Source organism: Daphnia pulicaria, chromosome 8 (assembly GCF_021234035.1).
Source record: "Daphnia pulicaria isolate SC F1-1A chromosome 8, SC_F0-13Bv2, whole genome shotgun sequence".
In the NCBI taxonomy this organism is placed as follows: domain Eukaryota; kingdom Metazoa; phylum Arthropoda; class Branchiopoda; order Diplostraca; family Daphniidae; genus Daphnia; species Daphnia pulicaria.
In genome coordinates this window covers 6881386-6907597 of record NC_060920.1, presented here as the reverse complement: position 1 = coordinate 6907597, position 26212 = coordinate 6881386, and the positions used below count along the sequence as shown (strand labels likewise).

Sequence of the window (26212 nt, the reverse complement as noted above, 5' to 3'; positions counted from 1 at the left end):
TATAAGGGGTCTAATTAGCAAACTTCCAACCTACCCCAACTTCCAACTAGCCCCTTCTCCCCCACACTAGAGCGTACCGATATGTCAAAGTGAAACTTGCATTACCGAAGATTGTTTTTTAGTTATTCATGCTTTTAATTTAAAAATTATTTTTGTTTTCAGAACAATTGACTTAATCAAATAATTCTATGGTAACTTAAAATATTCCAGTCAGAAACTGAAAACAGTCAATGTTAGTGGTTCCAATCTCGAAACGACTGAAACTTTTTATTGTTTCAATCATCAATAATTTTATCTTTCATATCTATTTATGTAAAAATGTCTTATTCAATTTGATATTTTATATTTTTGTTTGTGTCATTTCCTAATGGATGTATAGGAGAAAACTATAGGAATTAAGAGATAAATGTAGACATTTCCGCGAAGAAATATTTATATTGTCCTAGATTTTAGTGAAAGAAAATTTATTTTAATACGTTTTGTTTTACACTCCGTGGGTGTAAAATTTTGGTGAAAGAAAATTTATTTAAATAAGTTTAATTTTACAATTCTTGGGTGTAATGGTTAACGCTTCGGGTAGATCAAAAAAGTTGTGCGTCGGCTCGAATAAGCGTTCGTGGGGCCGTACATTAGAGCGTACCGATATGTCAAAGTTAAAGTTGCATGACCAAAGATTGTTTTTTAGTAGTTTAAAAGTAACAAAAAATTTAAATTCACTTTGCCAGGTGTTGTATGTACTTGTATGTCGACCGCGAGAGGGACACCTCCGGTCGTGAGACATACGAACACAGAGACAATACAAGCTCAGTTCAGATCTCACGCTTGTGACTACAACACCAGGTATTTGCTACGCAGCTATCCCTCCTAATTGAAGAAACACCTGGTCCAGAGAAAACAGCAGGATGCCATGAAATCACGTTCACCGATCGATAATGACCATTCAATTCCTTTGGTTCAGAGCTAATTCTTAATGCATCTTTCCAAACCTGAATAATAGAGAACTAACTTTGTAAGAACCAACATTAAATAATGTTTCTGTGTATGTGTGAGTTTACTTGAAGCGATGAATCCACAGAACAAGTTGCTAATACATTTGAAGCAGGATTCCAGATGACTGATTTTACCCAACGCTTAATTGAATCGCATTTTAAAATTTAAAATAATAGTGAAAAATTACATAACATAGGCTTATGGGATGATCGGAAAAAGTTCGCAGTGGATGGTCATGCCCTACTCGATGAATGAAGATGAATCCATAATAAGCGTAAGACACGAAAATATTTGTATTTATTTTCCAGTCAACATCGCAAATTGGATCTGAATTACAGGTGAAAACTTCAAATTTTATTCATGATGAAATGTTTGCAGCTAGGCTGCAAACAAACTCATCTCTACAACGAAACATAGAATTTTGCATCGGAAACAGCTTTTTGACACTTGCTGACTCTAATATCCTGGCCATCTGGTCATGACGTCAAAATCATCGTACTCGTCGTCATCATACAGGTCGTCGTTAAAATCGTTCCCATTATCTATAAATAAACATTGATTACTTTATTTAAAAAATAAAAAATAAAGTTTTACTTTGATTCTTACCGGCATCTTTTTCCCTTCACTTTAACTCTCGTTTCTTTATCCTTTTCCTCTTTTTCTTTTCAGCCTTTTTTTGTTTTCTTTCCCTCATCTTCTTCTAAAAAAAAACTGCTGTTGACTTCTCTCCTCTTCCATCTGTCCCATGCTCTCTTCCTTTTCTTTTTCCATGACATTTTCTTCCAGTGTTTTCTGTCGCTCCATTATACTGTCAGCCTAAAGTGGGAAAGGAACAGAACCAGGATTTACTCGAATGCCTTGGAGACCTGTTTGTTTGAAACTTACTGCTTTTATTTCTAGGAGTAATGGGCTGGGAAATCTCAATGCATCATCCCAATAGCTACGAGATGGAAGACGTATGCCAGACTTATTATGCTAAAAACATAAAGATTATTAATAAATTGTTCTATTTAATTATCTCGTCGTATTTAGTTCAATGATCATTTTTCATCTAACCCAATACGTGATGCCACTATAGTTAGACCACTTCCGTACAATTATTGGCACTCGGCCGAAGCTTCACAAACGAGAATCAAAAATGCAAACATAGAGACGTGAGGAAACCAGAAGAGAGAGTGGAGGATAGGCTGCCTTAATGCATTCCATCCGTTAGACGAACGTAAAGTGCCTCAAACATGGCCATATTTGTAGATGCCCTTAAATGGTTATGCACCTCGAATCTTACTTCCTTTTCTATCTTTTTCCTTCCTCAGACGAATGGAACATGTCAGCCCCACCTCCCTTATTTCAACTCGATTCCCCTCGTATTTCGCGTCAGTCGGTCATCAGTGGTCATCACACTTGAGTCATTTTCAATTCTTTTAGATTTTACCTGCTGTGTTCCGCACCATCGTTGATGGGCGCTGATGCAGATAAGTTTTTTAAAGAGATGATTTCGAGTCATCACCAACTTTTTCGACGCATTTTAACTTTGTGTTGTTGTTTCGTTTGCGTCGCTTTATTTTTCCTGTACGCCACCAAGAATCAGCAGTGGCCGAGAAGACCTAGACCAGCCAGTTCCCATCAATTTTATCCGTCCAATTGGACTTTGGTGAACTTGAAAAATTTTGAATTTTTGCTCAATTCGGATGCGTGCGGTACTCGCCGGATTGACCTGTTGGTGATAGTTACGTCACACCCGGGTCACGTCGCACTACGTAATGCTTTCCGTAGAGCTCTACCGATCGAGGCGTTGAGGACGTTCAATATCACCCGAGTTTTCCTGCTGGCACAAATCAATCCCACCCAAACCGGTTACCACCAAGTGGATCAACACGTCATTGAAGAAGAACATATAAATTACAATGATATCGTTCAAGGGGATTCATCGAATCGTATCACAACCTGAGTTATCAGCATGTCATGGGCTTAAAGTATTCCGCCCATTATTGCTCACAGTAGTACATTTTGTAGGATATTTATTAAGATTGATATTTAAAAAGCATGTATTATTACTATTGCAATATTTACTTTATTTTAGATTTAGATTTATTTTTAACGCGCATTTTCAAGAGTTCTCAAATGACGCGGCTTTGTACAGTCACCGATACAAGAATTTCATTGGACTACTAGTCTTGTTCTCTGGAAAACAGTACTTCAAACAAACGTGAGCGAAACGTGCTGAGGTCTGGGGACTTGTCTGATTGGGTCGGGGAGGGAGTTCCATAGAAGAGGGGTCGCTCGCGAGAAGACTCGCTTGCCGTATTGAGCTAAGCGGTAAGGTTTGGTTGCAAGAAGGTTTTTCTCGCTCGATCGCAAATCGTGAGCCGGGGAGTAAGGCGTCAACAGGTTAGAGAGGTAGAATGGAGCCGAGCCATTCAAACAGCAAAAAGACATACAGGCTACTCTGAATTTTGCACGATTGTTTACGCACGGCCAATGCAGGACCTTCCGGTGCTTTGAGATTGGATTGTGCTTATGGAGGCTAAAGATCGTGCTGGCTGCATCGTTTTTGACACGCTGCAGTCGCTTGAGAACTTCTTCGGGGAGTCCATGGCAGAGAGAGATACAATAGTCAATTTGGGATAGGACTAGGGCATTTACAATACATTTGGCATAGGAAAAATTGAGAAAACGGCGAATTTTGTTTTTGTTGGAAATCCTGCTAAGCTGAAATTGAGCAGCTTTGCAGGTTTGTCGGATTTGGGTGGACATTGATAGGGACGATTCAATGACAACTCCCAAATTTATATCTTTTTAGGAGGGGTGGACTAGGTTTGATCCCACTTGAAGCGGCGCGGCTGGCTTGATGAGGGTTTCTCGGCTCGCTGTGGACGCATAGAGAAAGGTGCTCTTGGAGATGTTTAGTTGCACTCTATTTGATGTGAGCCATGCGTCGGTTCTCATAGCCCAGTTGGCCAGCTCGCTGCAGCATTCAACTTGCGCCGAAAAATCGGGACGTAGGAACAAATGCCTGCAAACTTGCGAGTCGTCAAAAAACTGTCGGATCGTGACGCCACTGGTTGCTGTGGAATCGGCTAGTGGGGCGAAGTACATGATAAAAAGTGGCCCTCCAAGAGCAGAGCCTTGTGGGACGCCACATGGCAGCTTTTTTACTAGACTCGACGTCTTACAATTGAACAGACTGAGTTCTGTCACTTAGGTAAGAACAGAACCAGCTTCTACTATACATAACTTAAATATCTGACTCTTTGACGTCACTTTCACTTTGGTCACTTTCGGAATTCATACTGGTGTCTGAATTCGTTTTCTCTGAGTTTATTGTTTCCTGTTTATTAAAATCAATATTAATTTTCCTGTGTAATATAAATATACATTTTACTATATTTACCTCCCCATTTGATGATGCTATTCTACAATCCTACCATCCACTAACATGTCAATATTAGAATCCTGCAAGGTAAGTAAAATAGTATATTGCTTTATTACACTTCATTTTACCCACCCCAAAACTACTTTTCTCTCTTTTTTTTTCCCGTTATTATTTCCACGTGAGTGTTGGTGATTCCCATGACTGAATGTGCTGTTACGTTGTTGCATAGTGTTGTAATGTTATTATTAAAAATGATTTAAATTTGATTCTACCAATTTTGATTGTTGAATTCCGTCAGTGAGATTTCCGGTTCCTTTAAAAAAAATTATTTGCTTAGAAAATTCATCGTTACTTGAGTTGGCTGAAATTCCAAATCGTAATGTTACCAGAGAGTCATGGCATTGCTTAGCCAATTTTAAAATCTATTTGATGCAGCTCTATGCTTTGCACCATTTTGTTATTGTCATCTAATAGCCTTCTGGTTCAAGTAAGGATTTTAGGGTGTTTCCATCTTTAATCATTGGATTGGTTTCGCACATTTCAGGGTACTGAGCATACGCCCAGCAATCTTTAGCGCTGACTTTTAGTACTTTGCTTCTTAAATGTGGTGTCATGTGTTAAGAGAAAGTTAGTGGAAATCTCTTTCTTAGACAACCACTGAGTACATGCATATCCTTTCCATGTGATGGGGCCCTTTTTTTATCCATAAATAGGGTCGAAGTGGGAACAATAAAGTGAATCGTCTAGATTGATGGTACCTTTTTCGATGGGCTTTCGATGAGAACAATTATAAGTGTCGATTTCCAAGGCAGAGTGGTGAAGAATAGAATAATTAGCACGGAAGAATACATCTCTAAATAGAATGTAATTCTTGTTGTAATAAACGCACTGACTTTCATAAATTATGAGTAGGCCTATGAGGAGTAGGGATTGTGGTAGCTTTAGGTAATGAAGGATCCTTTCTTGGCCTGTCCCTTTTACGTTTTACCAAACCCATAAGTTCCTCAGGTAATACCCCTTGTGGTGGTATCTCATTGGTTTCACCTGTCGCGCCCTCGACCTTGTTTTTGACATTGACTTCGATGTTGTCACCATTTATAGGTTCAATGACAGGATTTGTATTGGCTATAGTTGGTTGGTGAACAATAGTTGTTGTATTATTTGAACTGTTCTCTATACCGTGTGTTATTGTTGTTGCGGTATTTGCTGTTTCCGGAGTTGGGTGCGTTGTGGTGGACGTTTCTTCATTGTCTGTGTTTGAATCGTCGTCTTTAAACTTCGCTTCACCATTCCACTTTTGCATTCTGTTCACATGTACAACCACGGGATATGTATCGTAGTGGTTTCGTATCAAGTAGTTTAGGTTAGACAATTTTTCAATGACCACATTCATACAGACACATACATCCATCTAATTTTTATCTTTCGTTCTTGAACTTTCAATACTTTTAAAAGTGCTACATCGTTCGGCTCGAAAAAACATTCTTTCAGCGAACGGTAGTAATAGTGCTTTTGTCGCGCTTGTGCGATGATCAAATTTGCTTTTACTCACTCGATGGCTTCGTGCCATTGTTGTGCATAAACATTATTTTGGTCTCCTAAGAATCTATTCCGCATAGGAGGCCTTTAATCTGTCGGTTTGACTTCATCTCTGCCTTTGAGAAGGAAAAACGGTGTTTCTCCTGGGCTGAGATGTGGTGTCATATTGTAAGCGGCAACTATACATAATTAAGATGCTCGTCCCATTTTATAGGGTTGTTGTGGACATGTGTTGTCAGCCTGTTTCCTAAAGTGAGATCTAATCATTCAACTGCACCGTCTGCCTGAGTTTGGTAGACTTTGGCCGTTAGTTGTTTTGTTCCTAAGTGCTTGCATAACTAAGCCATTATGTTGGATTGGAAATTGGAACCCTGGTCTGTTAAAATTTGAGCTTAGATGCCTTCTTCAGTAAATACACGTTTTATGAATTTCTTTATTACAGTAGTGCAGTGCACTACTGCTTAGGCAGTGATGTCTTTTAATGGGAAAACAATAACATATCTGGTGACGTATTACATCAATACCAGAATGTATTTATTTCCTCTATAGCTTTCTATTACAGGACCCACGATGTACATTTTTACTGTTGCCAGAGGTATTTGGCAATCGGGAAAGGCTGGATTGGGGCTTTAGATGCTTGAGCAGCTTTTCGTTTTGCACATAAGAGACAATTCTTTACATGAATACGCGGCCATCCCTATTTATTTTAAGCCAAAATTAAATATTTAGGATATTTTATACAGCGTCTTCTGAATTCCCATGTGGACCACTAGCTTATTGTCGTAAAGTTTTCTTTCTGATATTCCATCTGCACGAAGATCTTTCCTCGTGCAGAGCCAACAAGCCATTAGATAATATTTTAAAGGAATTTTCTTCTCGGAAGTGATCCGAGCACTCGTTTCCGGTGTGTTTTTCCATGAGCATCTTGCAGAATATGTCTTCTAATTGGGCGATGATCCAGACATCGATGAAACATCTTTAGACTACAATCGCGTAGACCAGACTTCTGCTTAAACCGTCTGCATTTTGATGTAATTTTCAAGGTCTGTAGTGAATTTCTATATTTAACTGTTGTAGGTAGAGGGACAAACAAGGTTTTCTTCCCGTAGGCTCTCTTTTACCCATGAGGTATTTTAAAAAAAAAACGTGATCCGTTTAAATGATGAAAGTCGTTCCATATAAATATGGAAAGAATGCTTTTACAGTGTGGTAAATGGCAAACGCTTCCTTTTCCCTCGTGCACCATTTTAGTTGAAGATTTTTTAAGTGCTTTGATGTACAAGCGACAGGATGCTCTTTAAAGTCTAATACTGAGTCATCTTCTGAAGCTGGTTCACTATAAGAGTTAGGAGAAAAGGGGGTAATTTGTATCCGTATATATGATAAGGGGTTGCGCAAAATTCGAATACGCGGGCACGGGTGCTGAGCATAGGGGCTCCTTTATCTTGCAAAATGTTGTTTTCTCTTTCGTTCCCTAGTGCCATTTTTTTTTGCTGCATGTGAGCTTGGTGAGTACATGGGCGATATCTGCAAATTGGTCGATAAATTTTTGGTAATACCCTCCAGTCCCTAGGAACGATCGTAGTTGTTCCATATTTTGACGAATGGGAAAGTTGCAAACCACTTTCACTTTAGCTGGATCTTACTTTCACACCTTTCCCTGAGACAATGTGTCCCAAGTACTCAACTTCGCTTCTGGCAAAACGACATTTTTGTATTTTAATTTTCAAGCCAGCATCAAGTAGTAAAGTAAACACTTTCTCCAGATTAAATCTTATGAAACAAAACATTGGGATCGTCAAAGTAACTGGTTTTAGCAAAGGGAAATTACTCTCACATGGATCAATGCTGGAGATAAACACTGGAATTAAAGCAATGTCTTAGCATCTGCTAGATTTCCAACAAAAAGAGATAGAGCAACAGATATCACAGAAAAAAGGAAGATGTAAGATATGAAATCATTGAAGAAGAATAGAACACAAATGGATCTACTATGATAGAGATAAACATGGGAATGCAACCAATGCCTCAGTATCTGATAGACTTCCATGAGAAGGATATGGAGCAACAGAAATCACAGGAAGAAAATATCATAGGAGAACAAACTCAGTTTTACACTTTTTCAGTTAAAACTGCAAAAATCTGATCCCCCGCATAGAATTTATCAATTGCAAAACATCCTTTGGGAATTTTTCATACCTAGCAATGCGAAAAGCCAACGCCATAATTTTCGTACGGAACATGGATGTCAGATGTGAGGCTCTCAATCGGAAATTCTACTGATAAATTCTGCTTTGTTGGTTGTTTCCTGACTGTAGCGAGGCGGGCGAGCTCTATACGCTATGTGTTCGAGTCGAAGTACAATAAGGACGAAGTACATCTAATAGCATTCAACCATTTCTTTTTTCATATGACATCTCTTAATTCTTCACCTTTGATAATCCACATAAATCATGTATATGTTTTCACTACAAATTGTGTTATGGTTGCGCGGTTATTGCGCATCATCTTTTGACCTATTTTGCAAGACAAAGAGAGCCGTTGTATTTAAACAGCAACAACCGCACTGTACCACACTCGCAATTTAGTTTACAATGTGTGAAGACGCAACTGTGCTAAAGAAGACTTTTGCCCTTACGGCTCAACGCCGGAAAGGAACAATTGTGATTCTAGACGTGCAAGCAAAAAACAGGAGAATTCGGGCAAGAATAATCTCCGACATTGTTGCTTGCAATAAAAACAATGTAAACTTTCAATTTACCTTATGTTTTGCTATTAACCCCCATAAATCAAATGACAACTTTCTAATGAAAATTTTTCTATTAACTTCTATTTTAACCCTGCTCACTCCATGTATCCCTATATGTACTTTCACATATCAACAATTAGAAATTTCCTCCGCAGAGGATAAGGAAGCAAGATGGTATAAATACCGCAACGCTTCAGAGAAAAAAAAATCAAATCTTTTTTCGCAAAATGTCCGTTGAAGAACTAGTATTGAGACGGACATTTGCACTTTCGGTGCGACGTCGAGAAGGAAAATTAGTCCTTCTCGAGGTCCAAGCGAAGGTACGAAAAATACCAGCCATTATTGGCTACAACGACTCCAATCGAGTCGAAATCTGGACACACCTTCTATTTGGGGAGGAGTGTTCGGTTTCGTGCCTTCCACAACCCGAAAGCGAGGATGGCAAGATCAAGGTCTTGCTGTCACAAGAGGTGGACATCGACGAATTGGAAGAGGACGAAAGGAGCCCGGAAAGGCAAAACGCAGCAATGGAGGAAGAACAAGAAGAAGGAGAAATCGTAGACGAAGAGGAAGAAGAAATTTATGAAGAAAGAGAGGAACTGGAAGAAGGAGAGATCGTGGACGAAGAGGAAGAAGAAATTATGAAGAAAGAGAGGAAGCAGGTGAAGAAGAAAACTCGGACCAAATGGTGCCGTGTCGTTGGGAATCATTAGTACCCTATGCGGATACTGATGAAGACTCAAATGACACCATCATCAATCCCCACAACCCAATCTAATTGTTTCTTTTATATATATTATCTCGTTTATTATACTTATTTCACTTTTACTCGTTTTGGTGTTGGTATAAAATCTTTCCAATTATGTATTAGTCAATCGCTTTCTATATATATGCTATCAATTATGCTTGTTCAATTATTGTATTGGGTTTTGTTTCACCCTCCTACCCAGAATTTCTTCGGGTAAAGGAGGAATGTAGCGAGGCGGGAGCGATGCCTCTCAAGGTGAAAGCCGTCAGCCTTTTATGACAAGGCAGGCGCTTTCAACATTGATACTTAGGTTGCTTCGGATGGTGCAATGTTAATTGCGCCATCCGACAAACATCTTTCTCTTCTTGCACCACCACATCCTGGTGATGGTGCAACTGTATACGTGTCTTTATCTATGTTGCAATAACTAACCCTAAGTATAAAAACCCATGCTCTGCCTCATCCCGGCAGAGTGATTCCGGCAGTGTACTCCCTAACAAGTGGTAAATAAAGTTTCCTTATAATCTACTTTGTGTTTGTGTTTGTGTTAGTGTTAGTATAAGTGTAACTTCAGTGTGAGTTTATATTGTGATCGTCCAATCATCACATGACATTTGCGGACATTGCTGGTGCAATAGATAACCGATCTGCCACCCCTTTAAATTCATCAATTACGCCCTAGTAAAAAGGAGAAATTTTTAAAATGAAAGATATTCAAAGAAAAGACATAACATATGAATTACGTTAAATATCGTCCTGCAATCTACTCCATTGTTATTTGGTAAAATTTCTTAGAGCATATCCACTCAATAATATTTGTTGGCCTCATTCTAATGGTGTGTAATAAGATGTGCTAGATTTTTTTATCAGTAACATCTCAATAACACTTTCCATGTCCAAATGTTTTTCCGATAGCTTGCGACTTATAGTTACAAAAAAATTTATTTAGGTACATAAATGAAATAATTAGACGTGGCTAAGAAGAAAATCATATTTGACAATAGCAATGTAAACTCTACATTCAACCTCTTTTGAACACATTGTCTTGCCATTGAACAATCAATTATTTTGCAGGGATAAATATTGTTCATTGTGTGATGACGGATGAGATAGATTTTTCATCTCCGTTGCCATTCAAATTACTTATTTCGTTTAAGACCATCTTTTTTCGTGTCAGCGGAGAGTTCATATTGACGAAAAATGTTTCTCCCTTTTTTGAGGACTCAAAAGTTTTTTTTTAAGTGCACTTTCTTTGAAAAAAGTGTTTCCACACTTTTCTTTTAATTTCAATTTTTATAGAAAATTAAATACATAAATAATACATTTCTATGATAAGAGTTCGACTCAATTCATTAATTTTTTTAAATGATGGAATTTCTATATTTCATTAGCATGACCTAATTTAAACGAGTGGCCTATGCGCCAAAACACAAAATTCAAACAAATTAAAGGTAACCGGTAAAATCCTCTTCCTTCAAAAATTCCTTTTCCAATAGAAATCATTAGGTTTTTTTTGGAAAACAGTGATTTTGCGAAACAGTATTTGGTATGCATAGAGTAGAGATAATGTTAATTGTATATCCAAACTAATTCTTATTTCTTAATATTTAGACTTTGGAATTATATTTCTATATTCACATTACACTATTTACAAATCATTTGTTTGCACGTTGAGACATGTATTGTCTGATTCTTATCAAGAAGTATTATCAATGGTGACGTATGTAATCACTAGCACGAAATCAAGAATAATAGTCATGAAATTCGAAACAACAGAATTTATAGACTACGCTTTTGGTAACCATGTGATGCTTAAATTATTACAGGATTGTATTTCTAATTACGTGTTATTACTTAGAATTCATAAAGTTAAAATTTGTAAGAAAATAAAAAATTTGTTACATAATTTAAAAAACGAGTTAATTTTATTTACAAAACAAAGAAACACACTCAAAACGAAGAGAATCAACAAAAAAATTATTTAGATAAAAGGAAAACAGATTCGGTGAGACAACAATTAATATTCATTGATGTGTTATCTCTAAACTTAACTTGCTGTTAATGGCCCCAGGATATTGAGAAAATAAGTTCAAATATAAAAGATGGAAGCTTAGATGAAGAAACCAATCATAGGCATGATGGCAGTCAGAGTCAAGAAAAGTCGAACTCGAACTACAATGAGAAAGGTGATGATAAAGAAGAGAGTGAATGGACTGATGATAAAAGCGAGTTCAGTGATTGTGAGGTTAAGACATAAATGGTAATGTTTTTCCTTTACTTAACTAATAATGTTTAAAGTCTGCAGTAAAAAACAACAATAATATAGTGATGATGAAGACATTTAAGATATATTTTTTAAATTGATAATAAAGTAGTTTAAAAGTAACAAAAAATTTGAAGTCACCTTGCCAGGTTTTGTATGTACTTGTATGTCGACCGCGAGAGGGACACCTCCGGTGGTGAGACATACGAACACAGAGACAATACAAGCTCAGCTCAGTTCAGATCTCACGCTTGTGACTACAACACCAGGTATTTGCTACGCAGCTATCCCTCCTAATTGAAGAAACACCTGGTCCAGAGAAAACAGCAGGATGCCATGAAATCGCGTTCACCGATCGATAATGACCATTCAATTCCTTTGGTTCAGAGCTAATTCTTAATGCATCTTTCCAAACCTGAATAATAGAGAACTAACTTTGTAAGAACCAACATTAAATAATGTTTCTGTGTATGTGTGAGTTTACTTGAAGCGATGAATCCACAGAACAAGTTGCTAATACATTTGAAGCAGGATTCCAGATGACTGATTTTACCCAATGCTTAATTGAATCGCATTTTAAAATTTAAAATAATAGTGAAAAATTACATAACATAGGCTTATGGGATGATCGGAAAAAGTTCGCAGTGGATGGTCATGCCCTACTCGATGAATGAAGATGAATCCATAATAAGCGTAAGACACGAAAATATTTGTATTTATTTTCCAGTCAACATCGCAAATTGGATCTGAATTACAGGTGAAAACTTCAAATTTTATTCATGATGAAATGTTTGCAGCTAGGCTGCAAACAAACTCATCTCTACAACGAAACATAGAATTTTGCATCGGAAACAGCTTTTTGACACTTGCTGACTCTAATATCCTGGCCATCTGGTCATGACGTCAAAATCATCGTACTCGTCGTCATCATACAGGTCGTCGTTAAAATCGTTCCCATTATCTATAAATAAACATTGATTACTTTATTTAAAAAATAAAAAATAAAGTTTTACTTTGATTCTTACCGGCATCTTTTTCCCTTCACTTTAACTCTCGTTTCTTTATCCTTTTCCTCTTTTTCTTTTCAGCCTTTTTTTGTTTTCTTTCCCTCATCTTCTTCTAAAAAAAAACTGCTGTTGACTTCTCTCCTCTTCCATCTGTCCCAGGCTCTCTTCCTTTTCTTCTTCCATGACATTTTCTTCCAGTGTTTTCTATCGCTCCATTATGCTGTCAGCCTAAAGTGGGAAAGGAACAGAACCAGGATTTACTCGAATGCCTTGGAGACCTGTTTGTTTGAAACTTACTGCTTTTATTTCTAGGAGTAATGGGCTGGGAAATCTCAATGCATCATCCCAATAGCTACGAGATGGAAGACGTATGCCAGACTTATTATGCTAAAAACATAAAGATTATTAATAAATTGTTCTATTTAATTATCTCGTCGTAATTAGTTCAATGATCATTTTGCATCTAACCCAACACGTGATGCCACTATAGTTAGACCACTTCCGTACAATTATTGGCACTCGGCCGAAGCTTCACAAACGAGAATCAAAAATGCAAACATCGGGACGTGAGGAAACCAGAAGAGAGAGTGGAGGATAGGCTGCCTTAATGCATTCCATCCGTTAGACGAACGTAAAGCGCCTCAAACATGGCCATATTTGTAGATGCCCTTAAATGGTTATGCACCTCGAATCTTACTTCCTTTTCTATCTTTTTCCTTACTCAGACGAATGGAACATGTCAGCCCCACCTCCCTTATTTCAACTCGATTCCCCTCGCATTTCGCGTCAGTCGGTCATCAGTGGTCATCACACTTGAGTCATTTTCAATTCTTTTAGATTTTACCTGCTGTGTTCCGCACCATCGTTGATGGGCGATGATGCAGATAAGTTTTTTAAAGAGATGATTTCGAGTCATCACCAACTTTTTCGACGCATTTTAACTTTGTGTTGTTGTTTCGTTTGCGTCGCTTTATTTTTCCTGTACGCCACCAAGAATCAGCAGTGGCCGAGAAGACCTAGACCAGCCAGTTCCCATCAATTTTATCCGTCCAATTGGACTTTGGTGAACTTGAAAAATTTTGAATTTTTGCTCAATTCGGATGCGTGCGGTACTCGCCAGATTGACCTGTTGGTGATAGTTACGTCACACCCGGGTCACGTCGCACTACGTAATGCTTTCCGTAGAGCTCTACCGATCGAGGCGTTGAGGACGTTCAATATCACCCGAGTTTTCCTGCTGGCACAAATCAATCCCACCCAAACCGGTTACCACCAAGTGGATCAACACGTCATTGAAGAAGAACATATAAATTACAATGATATCGTTCAAGGGGATTCATCGAATCGTATCACAACCTGAGTTATCAGCATGTCATGGGCTTAAAGTATTCCGCCCATTATTGCTCACAGTAGTACATTTTGTAGGATATTTATTAAGATTGATATTTAAAAAGCATGTATTATTACTATTGCAATATTTACTTTATTTTAGATTTAGATTTATTTTTAACGCGCATTTTCAAGAGTTCTCAAATGACGCGGCTTTGTACAGTCACCGATACAAGAATTTCATTGGACTACTAGTCTTGTTCTCTGGAAAACAGTACTTCAAACAAACGTGAGCGAAACGTGCTGAGGTCTGGGGACTTGTCTGATTGGGTCGGGGAGGGAGTTCCATAGAAGAGGGGTCGCTCGCGAGAAGACTCGCTTGCCGTATTGAGCTAAGCGGTAAGGTTTGGTTGCAAGAAGGTTTTTCTCGCTCGATCGCAAATCGTGAGCCGGGGAGTAAGGCGTCAACAGGTTAGAGAGGTAGAATGGAGCCGAGCCATTCAAACAGCAAAAAGACATACAGGCTACTCTGAATTTTGCACGATTGTTTACGCACGGCCAATGCAGGACCTTCCGGTGCTTTGAGATTGGATTGTGCTTATGGAGGCTAAAGATCGTGCTGGCTGCATCGTTTTTGACACGCTGCAGTCGCTTGAGAAGTTCTTCGGGGAGTCCATGGCAGAGAGAGATACAATAGTCAATTTGGGATAGGACTAGGGCATTTACAATACATTTGGCATAGGAAAAATTGAGAAAACGGCGAATTTTGTTTTTGTTGGAAATCCTGCTAAGCTGAAATTGAGCAGCTTTGCAGGTTTGTCGGATTTGGGTGGACATTGATAGGGACGATTCAATGACAACTCCCAAATTTATATCTTTTTAGGAGGGGTGGACTAGGTTTGATCCCACTTGAAGCGGCGCGGCTGGCTTGATGAGGGTTTCTCGGCTCGCTGTGGACGCATAGAGAAAGGTGCTCTTGGAGATGTTTAGTTGCACTCTATTTGATGTGAGCCATGCGTCGGTTCTCATAGCCCAGTTGGCCAGCTCGCTGCAGCATTCAACTTGCGCCGAAAAATCGGGACGTAGGAACAAATGCCTGCAAACTTGCGAGTCGTCAAAAAACTGTCGGATCGTGACGCCACTGGTTGCTGTGGAATCGGCTAGTGGGGCGAAGTACATGATAAAAAGTGGCCCTCCAAGAGCAGAGCCTTGTGGGACGCCACATGGCAGCTTTTTTACTAGACTCGACGTCTTACAATTGAACAGACTGAGTTCTGTCACTTAGGTAAGAACAGAACCAGCTTCTACTATACATAACTTAAATATCTGACTCTTTGACGTCACTTTCACTTTGGTCACTTTCGGAATTCATACTGGTGTCTGAATTCGTTTTCTCTGAGTTTATTGTTTCCTGTTTATTAAAATCAATATTAATTTTCCTGTGTAATATAAATATACATTTTACTATATTTACCTCCCCATTTGATGATGCTATTCTACAATCCTACCATCCACTAACATGTCAATATTAGAATCCTGCAAGGTAAGTAAAATAGTATATTGCTTTATTACACTTCATTTTACCCACCCCAAAACTACTTTTCTCTCTTTTTTTTTCCCGTTATTATTTCCACGTGAGTGTTGGTGATTCCCATGACTGAATGTGCTGTTACGTTGTTGCATAGTGTTGTAATGTTATTATTAAAAATGATTTAAATTTGATTCTACCAATTTTGATTGTTGAATTCCGTCAGTGAGATTTCCGGTTCCTTTAAAAAAAAATTATTTGCTTAGAAAATTCATCGTTACTTGAGTTGGCTGAAATTCCAAATCGTAATGTTACCAGAGAGTCATGGCATTGCTTAGCCAATTTTAAAATCTATTTGATGCAGCTCTATGCTTTGCACCATTTTGTTATTGTCATCTAATAGCCTTCTGGTTCAAGTAAGGATTTTAGGGTGTTTCCATCTTTAATCATTGGATTGGTTTCGCACATTTCAGGGTACTGAGCATACGCCCAGCAATCTTTAGCGCTGACTTTTAGTACTTTGCTTCTTAAATGTGGTGTCATGTGTTAAGAGAAAGTTAGTGGAAATCTCTTTCTTAGACAACCACTGAGTACATGCATATCCTTTCCATGTGATGGGGCCCTTTTTTTATCCATAAATAGGGTCGAAGTGGGAACAATAAAGTGGATCTTCTAGATTGATGGTACCTTTTTCGATGGGCTTTCGATGAGAACAATTATAAGTGTCGATTTCCAAGGCAGAGTGGTGAAGAATAGAATAATTAGCACGGAAGAATACATCTCTAAATAGAATGTAATTCTTGTTGTAATAAACGCACTGACTTTCACAAATTATGAGTAGGCCTATGAGGAGTAGGGATTGTGGTAGCTTTAGGTAATGAAGGATCCTTTCTTGGCCTGTCCCTTTTACGTTTTACCAAACCCATAAGTTCCTCAGGTAATACCCCTTGTGGTGGTATCTCATTGGTTTCACCTGTCGCGCCCTCGACCTTGTTTTTGACATTGACTTCGATGTTGTCACCATTTATAGGTTCAATGACAGGATTTGTATTGGCTATAGTTGGTTGGTGAACAATAGTTGTTGTATTATTTGAACTGTTCTCTATACCGTGTGTTATTGTTGTTGTGGTATTTGCTGTTTCCGGAGTTGGGTGCGTTGTGGTGGACGTTTCTTCATTGTCTGTGTTTGAATCGTCGTCTTTAAACTTCGCTTCACCATTCCACTTTTGCATTCTGTTCACATGTACAACCACGGGATATGTATCGTAGTGGTTTCGTATCAAGTAGTTTAGGTTAGACAATTTTTCAATGACCACATTCATACAGACACATACATCCACCTAATTTTTATCTTTCGTTTTTGAACTTTCAATACTTTTAATAGTGCTACATCGTTCGGCTCGAAAAAATATTCTTTCAGCGAACGGTAGTAATAGTGCTTTTGTCGCGCTTGTGCGATGATCAAATTTGCTTTTGCTCACTCGATGGCTTTGTGCTATTGTTGTGCATAAACATTATTTTGGGCTTCTAAGAATCTATTCCGCATAGGAGGCCTTTAATCTGTCGGCTTGACTTCATCTCTGCCTTTGAGAAGGAAAAACGGTGTTTCTCCTGGGCTGAAATGTGGTGTCATATTGTAAGCGGCAACTATACATAATTAAGATGCTCGTCCCATTTTATAGGGTTGTTGTGGACATGTGTTGTCAGCCTGTTTCCTAAAGTGAGATTAAATCATTCAACTGCACCGTCTGCCTGAGTTTGGTAGAATTTGGCCGTTAGTTGTTTTGTTCCTAAGTGCTTGCATAATTAAGCCATTATGTTGGATTGGAAATTGGAACCCTGGTCTGTTAAAATTTGAGCTTAGATGCCTTCTTCAGTAAATACACGTTTTATGAATTTCTTTATTACAGTAGTGCAGTGCACTACTGCTTAGGCAGTGATGTCTTTTAATGGGAAAACAATAACATATCTGGTGACGTATTACATCAATACCAGAATGTATTTATTTCCTCTATAGCTTTCTATTACAGGACCCACGATGTACATTTTTACTGTTGCCAGAGGTATTTGGCAATCGGGAAAGGCTGGATTGGGGCTTTAGATGCTTGAGCAGCTTTTCGTTTTGCACATAAGAGACAATTCTTTACATGAATACGCGGCCATCCCTATTTATTTTAAGCCAAAATTAAATATTTAGGATATTTTATATAGCGTCTTCTGAATTCCCATGTGGACCACTAGCTTATTGTCGTAAAGTTTTCTTTCTGATATTCCATCTGCACGAAGATCTTTCCTCGTGCAGAGCCAACAAGCCATTAGATAATATTTTAAAGGAATTTTCTTCTCGGAAGTGATCCGAGCACTCGTTTCCGGTGTGTTTTTCCATGAGCATCTTGCAGAATATGTCTTCTAATTGGGCGATGATCCAGACATCGATGAAACATCTTTAGACTACAATCGCGTAGACCAGACTTCTGCTTAAACCGTCTGCATTTTGATGTAATTTTCAAGGTCTGTAGTGAATTTCTATATTTAACTGTTGTAGGTAGAGGGACAAACAAGGTTTTCTTCCCGTAGGCTCTCTTTTACCCATGAGGTATTTTAAAAAAAAAACGTGATCCGTTTAAATGATGAAAGTCGTTCCATATAAATATGGAAAGAATGCTTTTACAGTGTGGTAAATGGCAAACGCTTCCTTTTCCCTCGTGCACCATTTTAGTTGAAGATTTTTTAAGTGCTTTGATGTACAAGCGACAGGATGCTCTTTAAAGTCTAATACTGAGTCATCTTCTGAAGCTGGTTCACTATAAGAGTTAGGAGAAAAGGGGGTAATTTGTATCCGTATATATGATAAGGGGTTGCGCAAAATTCGAATACGCGGGCACGGGTGCTGAGCATAGGGGCTCCTTTATCTTGCAAAATGTTGTTTTCTCTTTCGTTCCCTAGTGCCATTTTTTTTTGCTGCATGTGAGCTTGGTGAGTACATGGGCGATATCTGCAAATTGGTCGATAAATTTTTGGTAATACCCTCCAGTCCCTAGGAACGATCGTAGTTGTTCCATATTTTGACGAATGGGAAAGTTGCAAACCACTTTCACTTTAGCTGGATCTTACTTTCACACCTTTCCCTGAGACAATGTGTCCCAAGTACTCAACTTCGCTTCTGGCAAAACGACATTTTTGTATTTTAATTTTCAAGCCAGCATCAAGTAGTAAAGTAAACACTTTCTCCAGATTAAATGTTATGAAACAAAACATTGGGATCGTCAAAGTAACTGGTTTTAGCAAAGGGAAATTACTCTCACATGGATCAATGCTGGAGATAAACACTGGAATTAAAGCAATGTCTTAGCATCTGCTAGATTTCCAACAAAAAGAGATAGAGCAACAGATATCACAGAAAAAAGGAAGATGTAAGATATGAAATCATTGAAGAAGAATAGAGCACAAATGGATCTACTATGATAGAGATAAACATGGGAATGCAACCAATGCCTCAGTATCTGATAGACTTCCATGAGAAGGATATGGAGCAACAGAAATCACAGGAAGAAAATATCATAGGAGAACAAACTCAGTTTTACACTTTTTCAGTTAAAACTGCAAAAATCTGATCCCCCGCATAGAATTTATCAATTGCAAAACATCCTTTGGGAATTTTTCATACCTAGCAATGCGAAAAGCCAACGCCATAATTTTCGTACGGAACATGGATGTCAGATGTGAGGCTCTCAATCGGAAATTCTACTGATAAATTCTGCTTTGTTGGTTGTTTCCTGACATTTGCGGACATTGCTGGTGCAATAGATAACCGATCTGCCACCCCTTTAAATTCATCAATTACGCCCTAGTAAAAAGTAGAAATTTTTAAAATGAAAGATATTCAAAGAAAAGACATAACATATGAATTACGTTAAATATCGTCCTGCAATCTACTCCATTGTTATTTGGTAAAATTTCTTAGAGCATATCCACTCAATAATATTTGTTTGCCTCATTCTAATGGTTTGTAATAAGATGTGCTAGATTTTTTTATCAGTAACATCTCAATAACACTTTCCATGTCCAAATGTTTTTCCGATAGCTTGCGACATATAGTTACAAAAAAATTTATTTAGGTACATAAATGAAATAATTATACGTGGCTAAGAAGAAAATAATATTTGACAATAGAAATGTAAACTCTACATTCAACCTCTTTTGAACACATTGTCTTGCCATTGAACAATCAATTATTTCGCAGGGATAAATATTGTTCATTGTGTGATGACGGATGAGATAGATTTTTCATCTCCGTTGCCATTCAAATTACTTATTTCGTTTAAGACCATCTTTTTTCGTGTCAGCGGAGAGTTCATATTGACGAAAAATGTTTCTCCCTTTTTTGAGGACTCAAAAGTTTTTTTTTTAAGTGCACTTTCTTTGAAAAAAGTGTTTCCACACTTTTCTTTTAATTTCAATTTTTATAGAAAATTAAATACATAAATAATACATTTCTATGATAAGAGTTCGACTCAATTCATTAATTTTTTTTAAATGATGGAATTTCTATATTTCATTAGCATGACCTAATTTTAACGAGTGGCCTATGCGCCAAAACACAAAATTCAAACAAATTAAAGGTAACCGGTAAAATCCTCTTCCTTCAAAAATTCCTTTTCCAATAGAAATCATTAGGTTTTTTTTGGAAAACAGTGATTTTGCGAAACAGTATTTGGTATGCATAGAGTAGAGATAATGTTAATTGTATATCCAAACTAATTCTTATTTCTTAATATTTAGACTTTGGAATTATATTTCTATATTCACATTACACTATTTACAAATCATTTGTTTGCACGTTGAGACATGTATTGTCTGATTCTTATCAAGAAGTATTATCAATGGTGACGTATGTAATCACTAGCACGAAATCAAGAATAATAGTCATGAAATTCGAAACAACAGAATTTATAGACTACGCTTTTGGTAACCATGTGATGCTTAAATTATTACAGGATTGTATTTCTAATTACGTGTTATTACTTAGAATTCATAAAGTTAAAATTTGTAAGAAAATAAAAAATTTGTTACATAATTTAAAAAACGAGTTAATTTTATTTACAAAACAAAGAAACACACTCAAAACGAAGAGAATCAACAAAAAAATTATTTAGATAAAAGGAAAACAGATTCGGTGAGACAACAATTAATATTCATTGATGTGTTATCTCTAAACTTAACTTGCTGTTAATGGCCCCAGGATATTGAGAAAATTAGTTCAAATATAAAAGATGGAAGCTTAGATGAAGAAACCAATCATAGGCATGATGGCAGTCAGAGTCAAGAAAAGTCGAACTCGAACTACAATGAGAAAGGTGATGATAAAGAAGAGAGTGAATGGACTGATGATAAAAGCGAGTTCAGTGATTGTGAGGTTAAGACATAAATGGTAATGTTTTTCCTTTACTTAACTAATAATGTTTAAAGTCTGCAGTAAAAAACAACAATAATATAGTGATGATGAAGACATTTAAGATATATTTTTTAAATTGATAATAAAACGCAAAAATTGTGCTGTATGAGGGACATGAAATTATGAAGCAATAAATATAAAACTTTGATGTCAAATTCTGATTTCAATTAATTTTGTTAGAGGCAACAACCACTTCATTGACGCAACATCAATTTGATATAAAGAACTGAACATGAAATGTTAAAATGAATATATTGATGACATCACTGTGCTATTTGGGAAGCTGCGTCAGCTGACTTCTGTTTTGTAATTTGGTTGTCATGAACTCATGACAATTGTCCGAATTTGACAGATGTCTTCTACTTGTTTCGTCAATAGGGCGTGTCACAAAACAAAACGAGTTACGTTGAGCATCCGACAAAACTGTTGTTATGGAAGCAGAATTTTTCAGCTCTTTAACAATAAGGAAGTGTTTTCAAAAGTGGCAACCCTGAATTCATCTAGTGCAATTTCCTCAATCTTGCATCTTTTTCTAGAGGGATTACGAGTTAACAGACATTTTCTTCTGTAGGGACTTACCTTATTGTTGTCTCTTCTTCTTCTCATCATCTGCAGTTTAATATATCTCTTATATTATAGACAAGCTCAATAATAGGCAGACTTATTATAGACGACCTTATAACACAGAAATGGGCAACAAATTTTGTTGCAGTTCATGTTATTGCAGTTTTTTACCGTGTAAATAATTAAAAAGCTGGTAACTGGAAATGGGGATATTTAGATTTTAGCTCGTTTTCTTCATTATAAAAGTCGCAAATGTTGTTAATTTTACTGAAAATTAGCAACATTTTTAAAGATTAGTTATGTTATTAATAGAAAAAAATTTGGTTTTCAAGGACTTTTTCCCGCTTCAGTTTAGTGCTTCACCAAATTCTTCTACAAATTCTTAGTTTAAGTAGGTTTTAAGTTCAATTAAAGGTGGTTGCTATCATAAGCATAGTTTGTCTTCGGCTCGTCATCTTCATCATACAGGTCTTAAGGGTCCATAAGTTCATATAAACAAGGATTCAATGCTTTTTAAAAAACTTTAACTGAAACTCGAAGAAGAAATAAGATGTACTATACGTATTAAAATGGTAATACACGTTTCACAATGGAATATGACTGAGAAACGACAGTTGCACGAGAACATGAATTTGGGCAAAACAAGAAGTAAATGTGGAAGCTTCAAATTTTATTCACGAAGAAATGTTTACTTTTTTATATCGGTTATTGCCATCTTTCAATAAATGTAATTTCAGAGCTGATCGGTCCCTTCTCTGAAGTGATCTTTCTTCCTTCTTCTTATAGACTTTTAGTGCTTTGAAGTCGGTCGGTCGGGATATTTTTTGACACATTGTTCGTGTATCGTTGGAAGGCTTCTTCCAGCATTGAATTGTGTTCTGCATTCAATGGACGAAAATGTTTACTGGCTGCAAACAACATCATCTATGGCAACTAAACATACAATTTTTGCAAATATGACATCGGAAAACAACAATCGACACTTTCTGACTGCTGAGACTTGCGCTTTCTTAACTCTAATAACCTGGACATCTGGTCATGAGGTCAAAATCACCGTATTTATACTGGTCGTCTTTATCGTTCTCATCATCTCAATTTTAAACATTGATTACTTTAATTAAAAAAAAATTAAAAAAGTAAGTTTGACTTTAATTCTTACTAAGGAGTCTTTTTGACTCTTGTTTTTCAACCCTCTTCCTCTTCTTCTTCTCAGCCTTTTTCTGTTTTCTATCACTCTGGTTCTTCTTCAAAAATGCCAACTGTTGTTGACTCATCTCCTCTCCCATCCGTCCCATGCCCTTTTCTGTTACTTCTTCCAGGACATTTTCTTCCTGTGATTTCTTACGATCTATTTCCACTGCTTTTGGTACTAGAAGTGATGAGCTGGGATGTATAAATGCATCATCCCAATAGGCACTACGAGATGGAAGATTTATGTGCGGGAGGCTCAAAGTCATCTCTGAATCGAATGAGTTCTAAGTTTTTTCAATAAGCCTACCGACACGGGATTTTGTTGGAACACGCGTTGTAGTTAGTGTCATTCAACCAACGCACAACATAGCTTTCCAAATTTTGTGTTGGACAATAGTGATGTTATTGACCACCTCTTTGACCACCTCTTTGACGACCTTGTTGAACACCTCTTTGACCTCCTCTTTGACCACGTTGTTGGCCAACTCGTTATGACGCTGTTTGTTGCTGTTGACGTTGTCGAAGTTGTTGGCGTTGTGGGCCAGCTTGTTGACCACGTCGTCGTCCACTTTGTTGATTTTGTTTACGAACTCTTGGTTCTCTTTGTACAGAAGTGAACATCATCATCAGCTGAACTCTCCTTCCTCCCCAGCCAGGACCAATTATCGGAAGTTCCTGCAAAGAAGTAAGTGAGTGTGATAAGAAAATACCAACACGGTTAAGTCCAAGAGTAAGAGGGGAGATAGTTGAAGAATAAGAAGAAACCTACCATGATAAAAAGCCAGGTGTTGTGTGTAAAGAAATTATTGAACTTGTACTCGATTCCATTTGTGAAGCTGTGATAAATTTTGGAAGAGAAGGAAAGATTTGTATTAAAAAACCTCATGACTTGAATTTTTCTCCGATGATGGTATCCATTCCCAGTAACAGAATTAGCTCTAGAATCTCACGAATAACCATTTTTAACTAAAAGCAATGGGAGCGTGCATTGGCGCGGGGCAAATGAGCGTGGGAAAGGAGCAGACTGGTTCAAAATGGCGTCTCTTTACTGTATATCTCCCTTTATTTTTTTTATTGTTATAGTAGACGACTTTTTTTATATTTCTCTTTATCCGTCTAGAAGGCCTCGTTTTCACACATAGCCCGTTTAACAGTTAAAACATGCAATTTCGGGAAGATCCTCAATTGCTAAATTTCTTTCTCGTAGAAGCAATGTCAGTTTCTCGTCTGATCTGATATCCTCTTCTTCATCTTCCACGTCTCCACTCTCATCTTCTCCATTGCCATTCGAATCATCTTCTTGTGTGACTTTCCTCTTTTTGCTATGAGGTTCCTGTTGCGAGACAATCCATTAAAATACGCTCAAGAAAAGTTTTAAAAGCAAAAATTTTTTAAACCATCATACTTCTTCGACTTTGTCACTTCTTCTTGTTTCTTCAAATAATGTTGTAGGTTCACCCATAATGGGGAAGTGACGGAGGAATTCGGTGTAGGCAGGAAAAGGATAGACTTTTTTCCCGGCAATTTTTGAATCTGTCATTTTCATTACGTTACGTTTCGTTATTTTTAAAACGGAGAGACGCGTGGCTGTAAAAATAATGTCGTTATTTTAAGGTTTCGTTATAAATATTTCATGTAATACCAAAACTTGGTGGCGGGTAACGTCTTGTCGTAAAGCACAAATGAAATTACGTCAGGGAATTGATCGACCAAATCTTTGATTGTGACTTCTTTGAGAACTTCTATCAATACAACCCTTTAAAAAATTAGTATATATCAATGAAATATGTTCCTATCTTTACCAATTCCCTAAAGAAAATTGGAAAAGAAAAAAAGAGAAGGAAAAGGTTTATGCAAACTAGAGGAACTGTTGTGGCTTTAACCATCACCCATTCAACTGAGCACCCATCATATTTCCTGATTTACTGTGAGCCCCCTTTTTCATTACTTTCGAGTGCGTTACGACGTATTCACCGGAGATTCCCATTCTACTTTTAAATGCTACTTGCTGTATCAGTCGGCGTCATCACGACGATCTGCATAAATACGAGCATTATCATATGTTCCTTTCGTTCGTTTCAAATTCCGTTCCGAATTCCCCGGCTTGTCGTTCCATCCTGCTTGCAGTTCCTCTTAGGAACTACAGGCCCATATCATCTCGATCGACAGGATATTTTTCCCAACACCTGAATATAAAGCACCGTTGAGACGGATACTGAGTGAGTGTTGATTCATCCACTGTTAATGTTAAAACAATTTTGCTATCAGACTGGACCTGGAGACGTGTGTCTCCTACATCATTCACGAACCAAATTGTGCTTTACCGTAACAAAGTTTCTAAAGAAAAAGCGTCGACCGGTTATTTGTTGCGTGGCTCCTGAATTAGAATACCAGCAGTCTTAAACGGAGTAAACGACAAAATAAGTGAAGTCAGAAAGGAAACTGAAGTCGATGTTGTCGTAGGGTTTGTTTCTTATCCTTTGTGCCAATTTCGGCTGCCACAATTTTATTTTTCTTTGGCCTCATATCATCTTTTATTCTTTGGCTTCAATTGATGGGTTTGTGTGGTCCTTTGCAGCAAGAGCTTTAAGAATCCTGAAGTTTGGGTTGTCTAACATATCTTCCACCACGTAGTAGTACTTTCAGGGAGATTTTGAACAAATCACAATGCATTTGCTGCCCCCTTCTCCACCTTTTCGCCATGGTTTCTTCCTTTAAAAGTCGGAAAGTAAATAGGTGGGGCGTGGTTTTCTTAGCAGCTGGCAAGCTGCCCAATGCTGGTGGTAAAACTACGTAGTTTGGTGGTAGCATAGGATATTTGTCATAATTTGAATATCGCTAACAGAGGCCTCGACGTCACTCAACATTGATGCCATGGTCTTAACTTCTGTAATTCGCACCATGACGAAGAAGAATTTGTGTTGCAAAACGTGCTGATGTTCTACAGTGTTACGGAGACGGCGGACAGTAGAGCTTTTTTTTCCTTGTGGTGCTATGCGTCTTTCTTTTTTTTTAATCTCGTTGTTTGTATCTCTTTGACATCAGTTTGGGTTGATAATTTAAAGAACAGATTAAAATTAGTTTATCAAAAAATTTGACAAGTCCGTATTATTTAAATCATTCAAGTAAAAATGTTGTTTGGCTCAGTTCGAGTATTCAAACTTTAACAATTACATTCTCAATTGGATATTGCCACATCCTTTTTAGGTGTCTAAGGCTTATTTGGTTATGATCAGGTAAAACAACAAAAGAGAACTGAGAAAGAGACGCACATGTACTCCTTTTTATGCACTACTCCTTCTGAGCCTGTCTGAGAAGATGCAATGCGAAGATGTTTTTAACTAAGAAAAGGCTTATAAAACCCATTTCTCCGTAAACGAGAAATGTATTGACCAGGCTTAGCTAGGTCACTTTGTTGGAAGTCACCTCGAACCTTTAACTAGAAGTTACCTTCAAACCATTCACATTAATTGAAT

At 37.5% G+C, this 26212-nt stretch overlaps 2 long non-coding RNA genes across 2 annotated transcripts; both read right to left on the bottom strand.

Annotated features, from left to right (window-relative positions):
• Positions 1-922: 922 nt before the first annotated feature.
• Positions 923-2004, bottom strand: LOC124312642. Its single transcript, XR_006910599.1, has 3 exons — positions 1876-2004; positions 1597-1806; positions 923-1532 (listed from the first exon to the last, which is right to left on the bottom strand). It is a non-coding gene; the product is annotated as an uncharacterized LOC124312642 (long non-coding RNA).
• Positions 2005-12316: 10312 nt separating this feature from the next.
• LOC124312652 lies at positions 12317-13414 on the bottom strand. The gene is made up of 4 exons (XR_006910603.1): positions 13138-13414; positions 12967-13056; positions 12688-12897; positions 12317-12623 (listed from the first exon to the last, which is right to left on the bottom strand). It is a non-coding gene; the product is annotated as an uncharacterized LOC124312652 (long non-coding RNA).
• Positions 13415-26212: the final 12798 nt, after the last annotated feature.